Genomic DNA, 6,374 nt, shown 5'->3' with positions numbered 1-6,374 from the left:
AAAAATATATGGACTTAATGATAGATCCTCATTGTATAGTTATTTTAGGCTATATTTTACTTACATTTGCTTAGTTTCTTAACTATTCTTATATGTTTTGGATTCATTTTAGTTTATTTAACATTTTATGTTTGTATTAAATGTAATGTATTTCACTGTTTTATAAGTATTTGCAGTGTTTTTCGAGCATTTAATTTTAATAAAATATTTTGTATAATATTTATAATATTTATAAGTAAATATTGGTTTGTAAGAAAGATATCAATACATGGAACCATGGGATTAAATACACTCAGCTTGAAGTTGATCCAAGATGATGAGTGATAGTCCAATGCTCAAAGTTTCAAAATTTGTAATTTGGACACATTCAAAATCTCCAGCCCCAACACTTAGTGTTCCGACCATATCTCAGGGTCCAGCACTCCGTTTTGGATTACTTTATATCGTCGGAAAGAGAATTTGAAGCTCTATCCAAATATTAAAACATCAATGTCAAAATGCATCAAGAAAAAAAAATCTAAAAGCAAAGAGAAAGTTACAAGTTTTACATTGATGGAAAATTTTGACGTATTTTCATATTAGGATCATGTCTCTTAATATACTTAAAGTTTGGTGCTGAAATTTTTACAATGAATGTACAATGTGCAAATCTTCAATCAACTATTTTGACTTTTCCTAACTAGAGTCATTATTTTGGACAAAAGAAGTAATCAAGTAGCATGTAGAAAATGATTCCAAAATATAATAAAGAAATAGGCCAATAAGTTATTACTATCAAAACCTATTCATTGTCATTTAGTTCTTCCTAAACCTTTATAAATAGTCGTTAGTTTTTAGAATGGAAGGCCTCTTAGATTTGAGATCAAGATCATTTTCTTGTTAGAGTTTATTTTATGTTCATTTTTTTCTTCACTATGCTTGTAAAAATCTTATGTTCCTTTTAGAAAAAAATCTTATGTTCTTCATTTTCGATATCTCTACCCTTATTTCAAAATTAAGTAACAAATATTTGTTTTAGCATAATATTTGTAATATTGTAATGTAACGACCCAAAAATCAATGGTGTCGAAAAATGTAATTTTGGGACCCTGTTTTCGTCAACTGGATCTATAAATGTTTCTAGTAAATATTTATGAAGTTATATTAGAAGTAAATTAAATTTTGATTAGGCAATTTTGTCAAATTAGTGATAACTTAGGGCTCATGGAGTAAATCGTAAAAGTGTCAAAAATTCAAATTTTAAGAAATCTCTAATCAGGATTTAAAGTAAGGACCTTGAATAGAAATCATACCACCATGGATATTTTAGTGGACGGTGGTGAGTTAGTGGACATCATAAAATTTCTAAAGTTAAGAAATTAAAATAAAATTTAAAGAATAAAAAAAAGGTGATGTTGGAAAGAAAGAGAAATCAATATCTTTTATTTCTTTCAATAAGTGATAGCTAGGGTTTGAAATACTCAAAGCTTCAATTGGTTAGCTCAATTTAGTCTTTTTTCTTGTAATTTTTATATTTTCGGAATCCCGGGAGCTTAAGTTAGTTGACCCATGTAGTATTTTTCGGTACTGTTAAAGATTGAGGATGTTGCCATTGATGAATAGTTGCAATTTTTTGTGTTAATTTGATATATTTAAAGTTTAGAGTTAAAAAATTGACTAAATTGTAAAGTCAATTGATGATTTTGTTCAATAGAAACTAAAATGGAAAAAAAAATTAAAATTTATAGTAGAAATGAGAAATAGGAGGTTCAATTAGGACTAGAGTGAAATTTACATGAAAATTTGAGACTAAATTTGAAAGTTATGATAGTCCCGGTTTTAGGGACTAAATTGAATAAACTAAAAAAGTTGCTTAAATTAACAATTGAATGTGAAATTGTTTGTGTATTGATGATTTGGTATAATTGTGTTAATCTTTAGCTAATGTCGACCCGGATTCCTTGAAAAAGAAAGGAAAAGACAAAGCCGTCAACAAATAGCTCAGAGTTTGCAATTTTTGTTTCTATAATCCGAACTATCTCAATTGTTGCATTTATGAATTGCATTGTATGGTAAGTTCTTAAGGTGAGTTATAATTGATTCAATGAAATGAATTGAATTGATATGAATTCGTTGTATGTAAAAAAGACTGAATTGAATAGATTCAAAAATATTATTTGAAATATGGAATTGTACTAATGTTACGATGAGCTATGTTGTTATATATGAGAATTATTGATTGGTTGATTAAGATTATTATATTGAAATTGAAAATAGGATTTAAATAAATGTGAGAAATTTGTTACCCTATTAACTATTCGAGCAGGGTCAGGTATAATTGGCATGTCATAGGATAGAAAGAGTTCAGAGTTATATGACTACGTGTCGAGGAGTGTTGGGCACTCCATTTTTTGGTTATACCGACCAGTGCTGGGCACATCTATCTGTCGGTTATACCGACCAACATAAGGCGCAACTTATTATTCTCGGATTTATCCGATAAGCACTGGGTGCCAAATTGGTGTGTTGGTTGGATCCGCGTATTCATCTGAGTCCAAATCAGGTTAATAGGGAAATTAAAATGAAAATCAGAATAATGATCCATGAAATGAGTAGAAATAATTATGGTTATGTTCTTTGAATTAATGATATGAAAAATTGAGATGAAATGTGATACCTAATAATTGAGATTTTCAAATGGAATATGAAATGGAAATGTTTCGCCTTATACTAATGACTTTTGTTAGATTTAGATTATGAGAACAAGAAATGGTAAAAGTTGACATGATAATTTGCATATCATCATTTATTCTTAACTTGTGCATTGAATAATTTATATTATGATTTAATGTTCAGATTATAGAAATACCACTAAGTTATACTCAGCGTACGATTTTGTTTTTCGTGCGTAGGTTAGGTTCTTTTCGTTCAATCATCAACTTCAGCATCCAACAGCAATCCCGAACTCAAGTGTTGGTGATGTTTTTAGTTTGTTCATGACAGAGGGTTATATGGTTGTATATGTTATGCTTTGGATTAATTTGGTATTTTGAATGTTATGTGAATATGTGTATATATAAGTGTTGGTACTAATCTTTGTAGTTGATAACCTTGTTGAATTGTTTAGGTATGTATGTTTAATTGCTTATATGGTGATTAGGTAATATGTCTTGAAATAGGCTTAGTCAAATGAATGGTATGCATATGCTAAGTTTGAAAGAACATGGTAAGGTTTGGTATATGTTTATGTGGTTGATATTAATGCCATCTTAAAATTGTTTTGAATGATTAAATGATGTGTGTCATGTTGATTGTATTGTGGCACTTGATGGTATAAGTATGCTTTAGTACCTATAATCCATTTTTATTGATGAAATTTGGTAATTGGGATTGATGTGATTTTGGTGAACAAATTGGTATGAAACTTTGGTATGTTTATACATGAAGGGTTAGTGATGAATTGTTGAATTGATGTACTAACTATGGCATATTGGGTAGGCACTTAATATGGTTGTTATAAGTGGTGTTTTGGAGCATGTTTTGATTTTTTTGAATAGGTTGGGAGTTGGTTTAAGGCTTGCTTATGGCTTAAGTGAATTAGGGATTATAAAACTTATTTTGGAAGGTTTCTTTAAGTGCACACAGTCTGACACACGGCCGTGTGCCATACACGGACATATGGCACGGCCGTGTGGTCTATATATTTTGGGTGATAATTGGTACATACAGTCATAGTCTCTCACACGGTCCAGCCACACGACCGTGTGAATGTTTGTAAGATTTTACAATTAGGTACACACACGGACTCAGTTTGTTACACAGCCAAACGACACAGCTGTGTGACTTTCTATTACACAATCTTTCTTCTTTCACGCTATTTGGCTACACAACTGTGTGTTTCAACCCCACACGACCTCAACCTTTCACACGGTCAGGGGACATAACCGTGTGACCCCTGTTTACAAAATTTTCCTATTTTTCTATAATTGTTTCAAATTGATCCCTGATTGATGTCAGGTTAATTTAAAGCTTTCATAAGCTCGATTTAAACCCAAAATTGTTTGTAATACATGTTATAATCGATCATAGGTGATAAATTGATATTGAATTGAGATTTTGAACTATGAATTGCATGTAAATACTCCTTATTTGTTTATAGCACCTTATTGCTCGAGTCCAGCGGCCAGACTGAGTGTAGGGTGTTACATGTAAATTCTAATCAACTTTCCTATGGATTGGCCTTGGACTCTTAAGATTTTATTACTTAAACATAACTTGCACTTGGTTTTGCGAACATTGAAAGTGTTTGTCAAGTTTTTTTTGTAACGCCCCGAATTTCAATGGTCTCAAAAAATACGGTTTCGAGACCCCATTTCAATAAATAGAGTCCATAAATAGTAAATAGGTATATTTATGAAACTATTACATTGATTATATTTGAAGAAGTGATTGGATCAAACAAGATTATTTTTCAAGGATTTAGTGTGATTGACTTACTTTATATATTGAGATATGCTATCACAAAAGATATGGGCCAACTTTATAAAGATTTATCTAAATCTCTTTCATCCTAAGTATAATTGGTTTGATAAGATTTGGAAAGATAATTCTAGATTGAAGTTTGCTTAGTGAAGCTAGGTTCTTGCTCTAAATGTGGAAGCCTTGTTCAATATTGATACAAGTTTTTATTGTTGAGAAAATTATGTGAGTAGTGCCTCATGCAATGCCACCAGCAGTGCCCACTACACTTGGTATTGCACGAATTACAAAGCTTGCCTTATAGAGTTGTCAATCTTTCCAACCAAATTAGTTGGGTAATGAATTAGATGATTTCGTGGACATACGTTGGCCCATATTTGAAGATCCATAGTGTGGAGCAACAAATCTTAGAAGATTGGATTGAATCAATTCGTATTAAGCAATCAAATTCTGGTTTAATAAGATTCAGTTAGATAACTTGAAACATATCTTGAGAATTCTTGACTTATCTTGAACTTTATGGAGATTCTCAATTTTGATTGTGCTGCTATTTTTGTAAGATTTTTTTTATTGTAATTTGTTTTTATCTTAGCAAACCTTATACTCTTATATATTAGAGGCTTGTGTAAGTTAAAAGGTTCAGATAGGTTTAACACTTATCTATTCATTGGGAATTTATCTTTTGAGAGTACATTCTTGTAAATAAACAAGTGAGCCACTTGATTTACGGTCCAAGTTTTCAGGAGGAAAACTTAGAGGAAAGTGATCTAGATCTTTTAAGAACAAAAGTGAGGCTTCTAAACTGATGTATGTTAAGACTTAAATCACTTGTACGAAGTTGAAAGATAGTGGATCATCTCTCTAAATAAAGCCTCACCGTAAGAAAACCAAACTATGTAAACAATTATATTATGTTCATCTTTGTTCTTTAACAATCCTTAAAGCATTTGGCACTACTCATAGCACTGCTCAAATATTCTTAACTTTGTTTTGCAATTAAGGACTATAGGTTCCAACATACCAAAAAAAAAAAAGAAGCTGCGTTTGCTCCACACTTGGACCATACTTAACAAAGGTTTGAGAGGGAAAAAACTATAACGAAGATAGCAAGAAAGGAAAAAAAAGAGCCTACCGGCGAAGGGAAATATAAAGGGAGGCCACAAATTATCCGGTGACGAGCACAATCAAGAAAAATTGGTTCAAGTAACTAAACTAGTTTGAATGGTCCTCATTTTAGGATTAGTTTTATAGATATTTTTTACACCATGTTTTTGGAACAGTTTGGAACTTCAAATTTGAGATTTGTGTTACATAAAGGCTTTGACTTTGATGCTTCAAACTAAGCATTGAAATAATTTTTCAGTGAACTCCTCATAATGGAACTATCAAATGGTTATAACAATGCCCTGAACCTATTATGCAACATTTACATTTTCTTTTTCTAACTGGACATCGTATCTACAGAACAAATATAATAATTTTTATAAGATAAAAATCGGTAAAAGTATCATGAAAACAATTGTACTAGAAATCAAATTGCATTTTGCTCCATTTACTAAAAAAATAAGAAAATTAATCTCAATACGTTAGATAAAAAAACAAATTGATCATTCTATTAAAGATTATATTCATTTTTACAGTTAAAAACTAGTTTCTTATGTTAGCATGAAATACATATGGCACGTTACACATAACTATCTAGTTACTTTTCATCTACAACAATTTTTAACAGTATAAATAGATGAAGTTTTTAACAAAAAGGCTAGTTGGTTCTTTAATCCGACGTATAGGGATTAATTTACCCATTTTCTGAGTAAATGGAGCAAAATGCAATCTGATTCCTAGAACAAGAACCTCTATGGTATTTTTACCGACAATCTTTAAGAGAAACTATCAAGTTTGGAACTAAAAGAACC

Source organism: Gossypium hirsutum, chromosome A09, assembly GCF_007990345.1.
Source record: "Gossypium hirsutum isolate 1008001.06 chromosome A09, Gossypium_hirsutum_v2.1, whole genome shotgun sequence".
In the NCBI taxonomy this organism is placed as follows: Eukaryota; Viridiplantae; Streptophyta; class Magnoliopsida; order Malvales; family Malvaceae; genus Gossypium; species Gossypium hirsutum.
Note: the sequence above shows the minus strand (reverse complement) of the source record.